Genomic DNA, 13,832 nt, shown 5'->3' with positions numbered 1-13,832 from the left:
GTTCGATGCAATGAGAAGCTCTATATATCCAAAGCTCTAATATTCAAAATCTTTGCTATAGGTACATGCCTATCCAGTGGATGGTTCACATCGGGATAAAATTAATCTGCCCTGCTTAAGAGAGAGAGGGGGAAAGTCTCAATTAAAAGCAATTTGAACCCTGCAATGGTTTTTCACCACTGAATATCACATTTTCTTTCAAGTCCCATAATATCCTCCAGGCTTGGCCTACAAAGAGTCCAGCAATACTAGCTTAAGGACTTAAAATAAAATGAGTTCCCAAAGCAGTTCTGTACTACTGAAGCCCAAAGAGACAGCAAGAAGGAAGCCTTCATTTTCCTTATTGGTACTGACACTAGGAAGGAAAAAAAGAAGAAAACCAGACTTGACCTTAACCTACTTGCAGAGATTTTGTGACCCAGACACGACCGCACAGACTGAGGACTCTCTTACTCCTCACACTCCTTATTAATTAATAGCAACTGCCAATTACAACAGCATAATTTCATAATTTAGAATCTTTCAAAGCTGTAATCCTAGCACAATCAAAAGCATGCACAGACAATGCTACAGCTTGTTATTTCTAACATATTTATACATTTAACTTACTGGAATGGAATGAAATGAAAGCACCAAATGCTAGTGAGCCTAAAGGCAAAGAAGTGGATACCTAGATATTTGCACTGAAGAGTTATTTTTAGGTAAGGATCATTATTTCATTAAGTCAAGGCAGGTAATACATGCTATTATGCATAGAAGAATAGAAGATAAAAATAGTAAGTGAAACCTATTGTTAAAAATCCAAATTAAAAAAAGTGGGGGTACAAAATGGATATGAGAATCCAAGACAAAGGTAGGTTTCATGTCTTAATTTTAAAAAGTAAGAGTATGGCATAATTCAAAGGCATGAATGAAGGGAAAGAAATGCAAAACAGCGATAGAGCTTTGCACCGTGGGAATAGATCAGGCTGAACGGGGAACAGCACCAATGTCCCACCAGCTCCTCAGGTTAATGACTTAACATTTCCAAAGTGAATTTCAAGTTACAAATGAAGGTGGCAATAAAATAGAAGCTGCCATTTGAATGTGGATACGGTTGACTATCAGCCTGGAGAAGGACTATCACACCACACCACCAATGAAGCCATGTTTTGCTGAACAACAAAATTCTCCTTAAAATTAATACATGTTAGACAGCTAACTTTTCATTTTTCTCAAAAGTAACTTCATCCACAGCGAAATTGTTTCAAATGACCTTCAAATACAGCCACTATAAATTTAACACCTGTCAGCCTCATAACTCCACTCCCAGCTCCCGTGATCTCACTTGGATTCAAGCCTTCTAGTTTGGAAACTCAGCTTTCACAGGCAGCATTTGATATCAACTGTGGTACACCTTGCACCTCTGAGGAAATCATCAGACAAGCTCTGAAAAGAATCTGTGCCATCTATTTTTCAGCCAGCACAGGACAATGGTTACATTAAGCACTCTTGAAAGTGCTTATGCATTTTTGAAGTGTTTTTAAAAGTGCTTATATTTTTTTTCTTCACTGTACAAAGCAGTTTGACATATGCTACACATTCTTTTAAATCAGCACCTGCTCTGCTTCTACTTAATCCTAGAATGGCTTGGGTTGGAAGGGAGCTTAAAGCTCATTCAGTTTCACCCCCCTGCCATGGGCATGGACACCTTCCACTAATGTATTGAGTCTGTATGAAATCTAGGCAAAATGATAGCATTTTCTAGGAAAAGCTTTCAAGACTTAGATAACTTCCCATTCTGCTGATGTACAGAGCCAACTATATCATTCACTTCTCCACATTCCAATTAAATTTCAAGTGGTTATAAATTCAGTAAACTTCATAAGGATGTAGAACAAATGTTCCCAGTAATCTTGATAAAAATCCCTCCTGAAAAGGTATGTGGGGAAACAATTCCTTTTCTCATGGATGGGACAGCCTGCAAAACCCCTCAGAATAACTGAATGGAAAAGATCAAGTCAGAGTACACTGATAACAAAACAACATGCAGAGACATGTATAGGATCACATGCTTGTAAGAGCTTGAACAACAGGTCCCATGGTTTCCACGCTCCTGCTGTGCAGAGTCGAGGTTTTCAGTCCCCACTGTTGACAATGATTTTTGGATTTTAGACCAAATAACAGAATCTCTAAATACAGTTATCAAAGGTCTCTGCTACAGCCTCCACCCATGCCCTGCAATCTTCTCTCTCCAGGTGCTTAGGTAAGAGGCCTTGTCACCCTAAATCAACTGTGTGTGGGGAAAAAAATATATCTAAAAACCAGCACAGAGCACACAGCTGATTGCCCAGATAAGCAAACTGGAAAAATCATTTATTCTACCCAAACATATTTTACATCCATAACATTTTGTGGGCTTTCTGGGTTTGGTTTGGGGGTTTGTTTTTTCTTTTTTTTCTCTTTTCAAGGCACCATCCTGCTGACGTGGGAGCTTGCTTTGCTTGAAGCAGGTAAAAAAAAAATAGGAAAGAAAAGGACTGCTGTATTGCTGCATCTCACCTCCCACATCATCTGTACCTACTGTACCACAACGTTCCAGCTCCCAGCAGCAGCGCCAGGAAACTATTTACCCAAGGAAATAACTATGATAAGAGGATAAAAATAGCCTGAAATGAGAGAAAGCATTTCACTGCTGAAAAGAAAGGAAATGAAGCTGTGAAAAAGATAGAACATGGCGCAAGGCACAGAAAACAGATCCTTTGCTGCAGCAGGATTGCTGGCAGAGGTGATGCATTTTTGCCTCTGCTGCACTCACACACTGCAGTTTACCCCAATCCAGCCCCAAAGCAAGTGAGCGCCCCTTGACAGAAGGCCTATTGCTGACACTTTGCCTTACACGGCTCTCCCATTCACTTCTCTCCCAGAACCAGCAGGTCAAAATAAACTACACATATTCCTACCTTTGAGTTGCACGATAACACCCATGGATGTCCCCATCACATTCTGTGAAAACAGATTCTACGAGTTTCACTTAGATCTGCAACAATAAACAATCTGAAATGTAATACGCTTTTAGAAAGGCCCAGCATTATGAATGAGACATTTTGTATCATACAATACATGTGCTCTGGTAAGACCCAAACCTGGCCTTTGTTGGTTTTCCATTGCAGATGAAGATAGTTCCTCCTTTCAAGAAAGGAGTATGGCAACTCATCAGAAGCTACTAAATGAAGCTCTAGACATATCCCTCTGTCCCTTCAGCCCTAGACATATCCCTCTGTCCCTTCAGCCTCTCCACAATTTGCCACAGAGTGAGATCAACCCTACTAAGTGATTCCTAAACTTATTTTCTGATACAAACCTAAGTGCTGATAGCCACATCATCCAACACATCACTGCAGAAAGTGCAAGGAAACAACCAACAAAATGGCATCCAAGCCACAAGGAAGGTCAAAATTGTTTAATTTAAGAGTATGCAGGAGGAAAACCCATACAAAGAAAGCTCGGACTGAATTTCAGGAAACACTTTGCAACAGCGAGGTCAATTTTTCACAGTTACACATAGCAACGATCATTTTTTGTGTGTGTTACAGCAAAGCATCTGCCACCTTCTGCTCAGAGGGATGACAGGCCCCACAGCCACTCAACCACCGTGCTACAACAGTGCTATCTTGCTTGCTTGTTTTCAAGTCAGTATTATGCAGATGAATCTGCAGCTTCACAAGAAAACATCATAACAAACTTAAAATGAAGCCCGGAGGAGTATTGCTTATGTGTCACTAGTGCAGTAAGGTGTGGATCCACCTGAAACTCACCAGTACATGACCAGGTCTTATAAAAAATGTGGCGAATTGACTTCATCTCTGGCACTTCACATCCTACTTCATTTTTATTTCACATTACCCCAATATGAGGTAATGATACAGACAACCAAATCTATGACTAGAACTTATAAGTGATCAACAGCAGAAATGAAATCTATTCTCACCCAGTCCGTGTAAGACTTATAGAGAACTTCTCTAGTCCTCCTCAGAAGTGAGCCTATGAGAAGCAGCACTGTGAATCTCAAAAAAACCCCAACCCATTTCCTCCATTTGCAGTTGGCATTCCTGTTTCAAAAGCAAAAATAAGTATTGCATTTTGAAGTTGTTTGGAACAGCATACCTTCAAAATTCACAGCTATTTAGTGTTTAAAACAGCTATTTCATGACAAATTAGTCATACAATCACAGACTAGTTTGAGCTGGAAGGGACTTTAAAGCTCATCCAGTTCCAACCCCCCTGCCACAGGCAGGGACACCTCCCACTAGACCAGGCTGCTCCAAGCCCTGTCCAGCCTGGCCTTGAACACTGCCAGGGATGGGGCAGCCACAGCTTCTCTGGGCAAACTGTGCCAGTTAATATAATGCTTTATGAGAAACTTTTCCAGGCAGCATTGTCTTTGAATTAAAATATTATTAGAGCCCAACGTACAACCACCAAGGATACAGGTAATGGCTATGGCTCTACTGAACCAAATTCTGACAATTCATTCTTACAACATTAGCACTTGCAGTATACAACTTGAAGGCATATCTGAATTTCCACAGTGTGCCATGTGCATCTATAAAACTGGAAAGCATTTCCTGGACATAATGAAGACTGGAGTGAAAGCTGAATGAGAACTGTAGGACAAGCAGCCCTTCCCCAGGCATTAAACAGACAACATGGCTTTGCCTGTCTGCAACCGTTTCAGCTGTTGCACAGATACGGCTGTCCCTTACCTGATCATAGAACGGTTTGGGTTGGAAAGGACCTTCTAAGCTCATCTAGTTCCAAGCCCTTGCAATACGCAGGGACATCTTGAACTAGATCAGGTTACCCAGAACCACATCCAGCCTGGCCTTGAATGTCTCCAGGGATGGGGCATCCATCACCCCTCTGGGCAACCTGTGCCAGTGTTTTACCACCCTCATTGGAAAGTTTTTTCCTTACCTCTAGGCTGAAACTCTCCTCTTTTAGTTTAAAACCATCACCCCTTGTTCTGTCACAACAGGTAACTGTGCCTGTTTGTGAAAGGTGTTCCTCCTGAGGGAAACCCTTAAGCACATACTAATTCACACTGAAGTCAGAGGCAGCTTCAGCATACATTTATTTCTAAGACCTCAATGATTTATTTTTTTTTATCCTTACCTGACCTGCAGGAGCTCGTCCAACTGCTCAAGTCAATGGACATTGCACTGATCTAACAAAGGTTCATGGGGCATTTGCTGTACCTAGGGACTTCAATGCTGAAAGGCAACCACCTCAGAATGTAGGAGACGGAGCTGGATGAGACTTAAGGGTTAAATAAAGAGAATCCGTATTTGAACAGTGAGGGAGGGGGACAGACTGTTGCCATTTCTCTTTTCAAATGAGCAGGAAATATCAGAATACAACCTAAATTATTTCCATCACAATTATATATACTATATAAGGTGCACTCTGTTGTGCTGACTTCACCTTCCTATACTCCCTAAAAGCAACTGCACAACAGAAAGTTTTAAAAGTTGGGCTTTTCTGGAGCATGTGTCTGTAAGCACAAGCGACAAAGGTGTCTGCAAGTTTTATTTGCAGTCATTTGAAACAGCAACATTTATTTTGGGGAGAAGTGTAGACATAGATGAATATTGTCTTCAGGAATTCATTCTTAGTAGCAGTATTTTAAAACTGCTACTGCACACACTATCACCAAGTGATTTTCCTGTATTTCTTGCCACAGCTAAAAGAATTTAAACTATAACTTCTAAGGGGTGGATTGGTCCATTCAGAACACTTAGGTAATCTGTCTCCCTCCCATCTCACAACATGAGTGTGTGAATGCGCCAAGGCATTCAAAACTGAGAGCTAAACATCTCACCAAGGGTAGGTAGCTGTGCAGTGTAACCTCCCTTAAAAGGCAGGAAATGGAAGGCCATTTCACATCTGCTTGCATATATATAAATATATATTTTTAATAAGTATATACATACACACACACACACACACTGCTTACCACCATATTAAAACACTTCATCTATTGTCTGGCATGATGCATTGTGTGGAGAGACTGTCCAGATGAAAAAGACTTGCTTTACTAAGCCCAAGTTTATATTGCATAAACATTTCCATATAAAGAATGGACACGGAATTTCCAATGCCTTATTCTAAATGAAGACTGCCCTTAGCCAGAGGCTTAACCAATGCCCCTAATAATACAGTTGGGGATAGCTAAGATGAAAGAAGCCTATGTTCTGATGGTATATCAGCTGGACTGGGAAACTCAAGTACAGCATTAAGAGAGAGACAATTCAAGACTATGAAGTACTGAGCTTCCTTTTATTCACAGCTCTGAGGGAACCTGCAAGTATTATCCCTAAGTGATTTTTCATACATATATATATATATATATGTATAAAACCCAGGTCACTATTACAAAATTCATAGGAGACAACTAATAATTGTATTCAAAGCCTTCAAAATATGAAGTCAGGATTGCAGCCTGTTCCACAAGCAATGTGTTACCTTGTCAGATAACCATGAATATTTGGGAAACATGACAAGTGTCTCAAATCTATGCTTCACGCCTTTAAAAAACATAAAGCAATAATTACAAAGGCAGTTTAGGATGCTTTTGTACTTTTGAAGTACAACAGAAACCAGGTTGCCACTTCTTCACTATCAAAGTCCAAATTAGACCAAGACGTGTGGATGTAATAACGGCAGCAACAGATTCCCTTCCTACTCCTTTCATGGTTAAGTGAAGTTTGTTCCTTTTTCATTTGCTAAGTATGGTTAGGCGCCTCAAGCATGCTTGTTAGGATGGAAAAAGCGTGCAAATCCCAGACCTAGGACCCTGCCAAAAGTCTCTTTAGACAGTCAAGGCAGCCAGAAGTATGCTGAGAGCTTGCCAGAGCCATATTGGGTGGCTAAAATTAAATAAACAGTTAATAAAAAGATTTTGAATCAACCCTAATAAATACAAACTTTTAGATTAACTGCCTTATCTGCTTTATACTAAGACAGCAACCAAGCCTTTGAAATGTTCAGCCATCCCCACGTTCTGCACAGCAGATTTAAACAGGGGACTTGCTATTAGCTTTTCCAATAAGATGAGGCTTATACTTGAAGGAAAAAACAGTCATTGACTCCTCTGACAGTGATTTCTTTTCAAACATAAACTCGCTCTGCCCCCTGTTGTCAGTACGTTACAAATCCCACCCTGCAGCAACAGCCCAACAGCAGGACCTCCAGGGCTGAAATCCTCAGAATTATTTAAAACGAAAGGCACTACAAAGGGGTTTTAGGAATATGTTGCTGCTTGGTGAAACACGTTTCTCAATTATTATCTGCATGCTTCAGGCAGTTTATTTCCTCTGTTAAGTATATCATTATTTTCGGAAAATATTACAATATGACACCAAAAATATACAAGTGGCCAGTGAATTGGATATTACAAAAGACTGGCTGCTGTAGAAAGACAAAAAAAAGAAAAAGGAAAAAGAAAACGCTTGAAGGAATTAAGGATGAGTTTTAGCAAAGTTCAGAAGCCTTTTCCTTTCCTTTACTTCTGAATGCTTACATCCAACAAGCCAACAATCCATGCCATGAGTGCATGGATTTATCTTCTTAGCTACAACATGCATTTATATGCCACTTCTGATAAGTGAAATGAACACAACTTGTCACTGACATTGCTGCATATCACAAAATCGTGCAAATTTGCTATAGCCAACCTCCAGTATAATCCAGATCTACACCATCAGGACAACATGGGAAGCTTTCCAGACTTGTCTGTGGAGCTTCTGAGCTCCTTAGACCTCCACAATACCTGGGGGAGAAGATGATAACCAAAGGGGAAAGGAAACTTTTTGGTATTCAAAAATGACCCAGCAGAAAAGGAATAACCAAACTTAAAGCAACCATGAGACATTCCTAACCAAGAGGCTGTACCACTTCAGAAAGAAAGTGGTTGATCAAACCAACTCACCAGCAGCAGAATTACACAGTTCCTACCCTCTTAGCACAGCTAACAATAATATTTGCAATCCTGTGTCCATCTTAGAGTACAATTGTTTAAATAGCCAGAAGGAATGGCTTAGTGGTCTCACGTTGAGCAACATATTCCTTAAATCCACAGGTTTAAAAGTCAGGGGGGTCAATTTGCTCTTCTGCTTTCCAGGACACAGCAGATGAATTACAAGCAGCTTACACTCTTGTGTAATCCTTGGCCTTTGGATGATGCAAAAGGGAAGAGACTTTTTATAGCCCACTTGAGCAACTGGAGATCATTTCTATATATACTATATATGAAGGTTTCTCTGTTGCCCCAGAATCTGTTTCCAGTTGTAGTTTTTCCTCTCGACTCCCATTCCTTCCCCTTGGCAGCAGTTGCAAACTACTTTATTTTCAGTATTCAGCCTCCATTCTCTCCAAAAACTTCTACATTTTGCTGATATATTATTTTAAAGCCATTGCAACTGCCTGCTGTGAAATCATGTATGTGCTCCAGAGCATCACTAATATATTTATTTACAAGCAACCTCACCAGCTGCCCTTTGGCCAGTGACCCTTGATCAATAATATTTTGTCTGTGAAATGACACCTAGAAAAAAAAAAAAGTAATAGCATAATCCTGGAAAATTAACCAAAATCCAATCACACTGGAGGTTACCAGTATCTCCTTCCTCTTCATATGTAAATACCTCCTTTTAAACAGCTTATTGAATGTTTTCTCACGTGAGAACTGAAGGAATCTGAAGTATCATCAAGAAGCATATTTTGGCTTTGTCTGTTGTACTGAAGTATTCATAAATACAAAAGCTATTGCTCCAAGACTTCCAGATTGTTTTTTCTTTCCAAACTTCTGGCATGCAGTAACAGTTGTGTTTATTTCCCCATCCCCAAATAAACCCTGGCAGGACAAAGAGGCCAAGCACCTTCTAGTTCACCGAGCAGAAAATAGGGTGGAGACAGGATCTCGATCTCTCTCTCTCCGTACACACACACACACACACACACACACATGTTCTATATATAGAGATATTCTATATGGATAGATATATCTACATACGTATCTATATATATATATACTGTCGTGGTTTAAATCCAGCCAGACAGCTTGTTCACTCCCTCCCTCCCCTTCTTGCCCTCCCCCTAACTCCTGGAGGGACGGAGAGGAGAATCGAAAAAGAATGCAACTCCCACGGGTTGAGATAAGAACAGTTTAGTAACTAAGGTATAACACAAATCACTACTGCTGTCACCAATAATAATAATGATAAGGGAAATAACAAGGGAAGAGAATACAACACCTCATCACCAGGCGACCGGTAACTCACCCCCCCAGCCCGACCAAGCACTGACCAGTACCTCCTCCAACCCTGCAGTCCCCCTAGCCCTTCTAGATAACTCCCAGTTACATCCCGGGCATGACGTGCTGTGGTATGGAATACCTCTTTGGTCAGTGTGGGTCAGGTGTCCTGTCTCTGCTTCCTCCCAGCTTCCCTCCCCCTGGCAGAGCACAAGACTCAGAAAGTCCTTGGCCAAACCAAAACATCATTGTTATCAGCTCCGCTCCCAGGCTGCAAGTCAAGACACAGCACTGCACCAGTTACCAAGAAGGAGAAAAATGACTGCTACTGCTGAACCCAGGACATATACATATATAAATATTTATATGTAAAGGTAGTTGCTGTTTGAAAGAACTAAGGATTCTTCTCCTCTTTTTAGCTAATACATTTTTTTCCAGTGCACATTTAGAAAACATCCATAGCAGGGGGTTGGAACTGGATCATCTTTAAGGTCCCTTTCAACCCAAACCATTACATAACAGGCAAGAGCTCCTCTACAATCCTGCTCTCACTCTGTTCATGTACCTGTATAAAGTATATGCAAACTATGCCTGATACCCATAATAAACATTAGTCTTTCCGTATAAGCCTAACATATCCTATCGCCAAAGAAGAGAAACGTTTATGAAGGAGGGTGATTTAGCAGATATCCCTGATAACAAGCAATCCTTACCTTGAACTGCAAAGCATCTGAATAGCCACCAAGCCTGAATTGCCCTAAAACGCACATGGCATGGAAGTGCTCACACAAGTCTCAGCTGGCTTCTCTTTTTTTGGACATTTGTACTGAAAATTTGACTGATACAGTTAAGCAGGAAATGAGAAAGAGACAACTCTTATTTTGTTCCTGTTGCTAAAAACGAGTTAGTTGGCTGCATATATACACTATGACTCTATGATATTAAGACCGCTACTACCACTCCTTTAGCTTAATATGCCAATCAAGATTTAACAAGAAACCTGTAAGTTTCCAGATTACGTAAGGCAAAAAAAAGTGACATTTTAACACTTTGGCAGCAGTTTTATAACACAACTAAGCCAAGGTAAGAGCTTCCAGAGGTGGGACTGGCACAGGAGCTGCCTCCAGTTCAGCCTCATGCTCTGCTGAGGCTGTGTTTTGCAGTTAGTTATCCGCTAGTTTACTAGCCTGGCTCATACCTGGGTTGGGCAAGCAAAAGCATCACTACAAGAAGAGTGAAGAGCTACTGTTTCCTTCAAGGCCTTCAGTAAGGGTGGCTCAGTCACAAAGGGCTATGTTCCTGCCTGCCTCCCTCCCAAAGAAAAGCTCCCAGAGCTATAATGGATGCACACTCCTAGTTTCATTATCACCTTCCACTAGACCAGGTTGCTCCAAGCCCCATCCAACTTGGCCTTGAACACTGCCAGGGATGGGGCAGCCACAGCTTCTCTGGGCAATCTGTGCCAGTGCCTCAGCACCCTCACAGGGAAGAACTTCTGCCTGAGATCACATCTCAATCTCCCCTGTCAGGTTAAATCCATTCCGTCTTTTCCTGTCCCTACAGGCCCTTGTTCAAAGCCCCTCTCCAGGTTTCCTGTAGCCTCTTTAGGCACTGGAAGCTGCTCTAAGGTCTCACTGGCCCCTTCTCTTCTCCAGGCTGAACAAGTCCAGCTCTCTCAGCCTGTCTCCAGAGCAGAGATGCTCCAGCCCTTTAGTTCACTGAAGGAAAAGCAAAACACCCATTACAGCTTCCAGGATGGGAAACATACAGGAACCATAATTTCAAATATGGACATGGTTCTTGAAAATATAATTAAAAAAAAAATAAAAAAGTAAAACCAGACTTTAATGCTGGTTCCAAACTGCCTGTTATGACACAATGTGACTTACAGCTACCACTCCAGTAATCCTGAGTCCAGGATATTATATCCATTTCAGATGTCTCAAACTCAGTTTTTTCCAGTTGAAAGGGTTGGATTTTATTAGAAGTCTATTAACCCAATATATTTATTCATTTACTTGCTCAAAACCTTTCCTCAATACCATTTGCATCTCTACCTTGATACTCTTACTTAAATATTTCTAGCTCCAGACTGCCCAGGGGGACCTACAATCTCATTTTTGAGCTGCTTCAGTCAATGGGAAGGAAAACCAGGCTGCGGGTACATTTTTGTTCCTACAGCTACCTAAGGCAGATGAAGAGTCAAACCCAGCGTGCTATGTTTTGCATGGAGATATAAAGCATACTGTGATTTCCCAACTGCAATTTCCTAAAGTATCAAATAAACTCAACAGAATAGCCTTATATGGGATTCCCAACAGATATACACAGGCAGGACTTGTACATTCCCTTTCCCATGTGATGCTGTTTGCTAGTCATTAACTTGTGTCCTGGGAATAACACAGAAACAGGCAGAAACAATGATTGCCTCTATTATCCCTTCCCACAGCTTGATACCAGAAACAGTTGTGCTGCTATTAGCAAATGCTGTCTCAGTCCTGCAGAGATGAGCCTTCATCCTAACGAGATATTGCCAGTCGAACATCTGCATGGACCACTGCAAAGACTGAGGCCTCCAACCCTAGAGATGCAGACATACAAAAAACAGCGCAACAGTTTAAAGTCATTATAATGGTGGTGTAAAAAGACACTGATTTAATGAGTTGGTTAAAATAATTCTTCTGAGATCATCTGAACTAAACCTATATACAAAAATGCTGTTCAGGGAACAGGAAAAAAAAGTACAATGCATTCAGGAAAGCCCCTAATTCTTCCCATCTTCTATGTAAAACCAAGTCATACTGTGCAATACCAGAAATCTGATGCCTGGATGATAAATAGAAAGTTTTTGTATGACAGTCATAGAATCACAGAATGACTTGGGTTGGAAGGGACCTTAAAGCTCATCCAGTCCCAACACCCTTCCATGGCCATGGACACTTTCCACTAGACCAGGTTGCTCCAACCCCCAGCCTTGAACACTGCCAGGGATGGAGCATTCACAACTTCCCTGGGCAACCTGTGCCAGTGCCTCATGACCCTCACAGGGAAGAGCTTCTTCCTTATATCTAACCTGAACTTCCCCTGTTTAAGTTTGAACCCGTTACCTCTTGTCCTATCACTACAGTCCCTGATGAAGAGTCCCTCTTCAGCATCCTTGTAGCCCCCCTTCAGATACTGGAAGGCTGCTATGAGGTCTCCATGCAGCCTTCTCTTCTCCAGGCTGAACAGCCACAACTTTCTCAGCCTGTCTTCATATGGGAGGTGCTCCAGCCCCTAATCATTCTCGTGGCCTCCTCTAGACCTGCTCCAACAGCTCCATGTCCTTTTTATGTTGAGGACACTAGAACTGCACACAGTGCTCCAAGTGGCGTCTCATAGGAGCAGAGCAGAGAGGTCTTCCACTTCTGAAGTATAAGTTCAGTAGTGTTCCTTAAAATATCAAACCAGGCCGAATTTAGCTGCTGCAATCTATTTATTTTGACTTTAAAAGGCAGTTTCTGCTTAGAAGTCAAGTGAGCAATGGGATTCAGTCACTTTTGGAAAAGGAGTACCTCCAAGAGACAGGGGAGCTATGAACCATGTATTCCTTTCTGAACACAAAACCTCCTTCCCATGAAGAATATTTGTTATTCAAGCCTTTGGCCAGTCTTCCCCTTTTAAGCCTTCTTCAGTTTCCAACAGCCTCTCAGCAATGAGCTAACCCAACTAACACACACAAGCCTGCTAACAAAAACCACTTACTGGACAGATAACTCCTCAGGATGGGACAATGACCAGCCCAGATACATTTCCAACTGCCTCTTTGCCCCAGCATGTAATTTGTATGTCAGGCTCTCTATACCCACTCCTTTGGCTTAGCTTTGGTGCGTATAAATTTTTAAGATACTATTACCTCCAGCATTATACAACGCTTCTCAATCCAAAACCACATTAAAAACTCACCACTGAACGGCATCTCAAGTTGCTATCAATGCATTCTGGTTAAAACTGAAATAGGCGGATTTAATCTTCAATTTATATCTGGCTGAAGCCACCTTGGAGGCATCGCAGTACTTTTTTGGTTTAGCCTTCTCATTTTCAGTGACTTTACTGTGATTTTAAAAAGTCAGCATGCTAAAATGTAGAACAACAACTCAGTAGCTCCGGGACAGAGTAGTAAATGGGGATTAAAGCTCAATATGCAATTTAGTAGTCTTGTGTGAATCTCTGAATTATCAGTTTCTTAGTACTTGAAGAACCCAGCAGAGGGCAGGTTCTGCCCTTCCAAACAGCAGCTAAACTCTACCGAGGACTGTCTGCTACGGTTCATGAAGAAAATACCCTCCCAAGCAGATCAGCAAAAACACACACCTCAGCAAACACTGGGAAGAAGAACTAGCCATTTAAAATGTCTTGTTACAGCCCAATATTCACCTGGAGCTGCTTCTAGCCAACAAGACAATTCTCACCTTAGACCCATTTCAATGGGCCTGTGAGTCAAACTGAGTAAAAGCTACAAATGCAGGTATATTAGGTTCGATACACAAATCATACATTC

The sequence above is a fragment of the Neopsephotus bourkii genome, unplaced genomic scaffold (genome assembly GCF_033783945.1).
Source record: "Neopsephotus bourkii isolate Nb327-2 ecotype Australia unplaced genomic scaffold, CSIRO-AGI_Nbou_v1 NB_768, whole genome shotgun sequence".
In the NCBI taxonomy this organism is placed as follows: Eukaryota; Metazoa; Chordata; class Aves; order Psittaciformes; family Psittacidae; genus Neopsephotus; species Neopsephotus bourkii.
The sequence above is the reverse complement of the archived record's forward strand: the minus strand, read 5'-3'. Positions refer to the sequence as shown.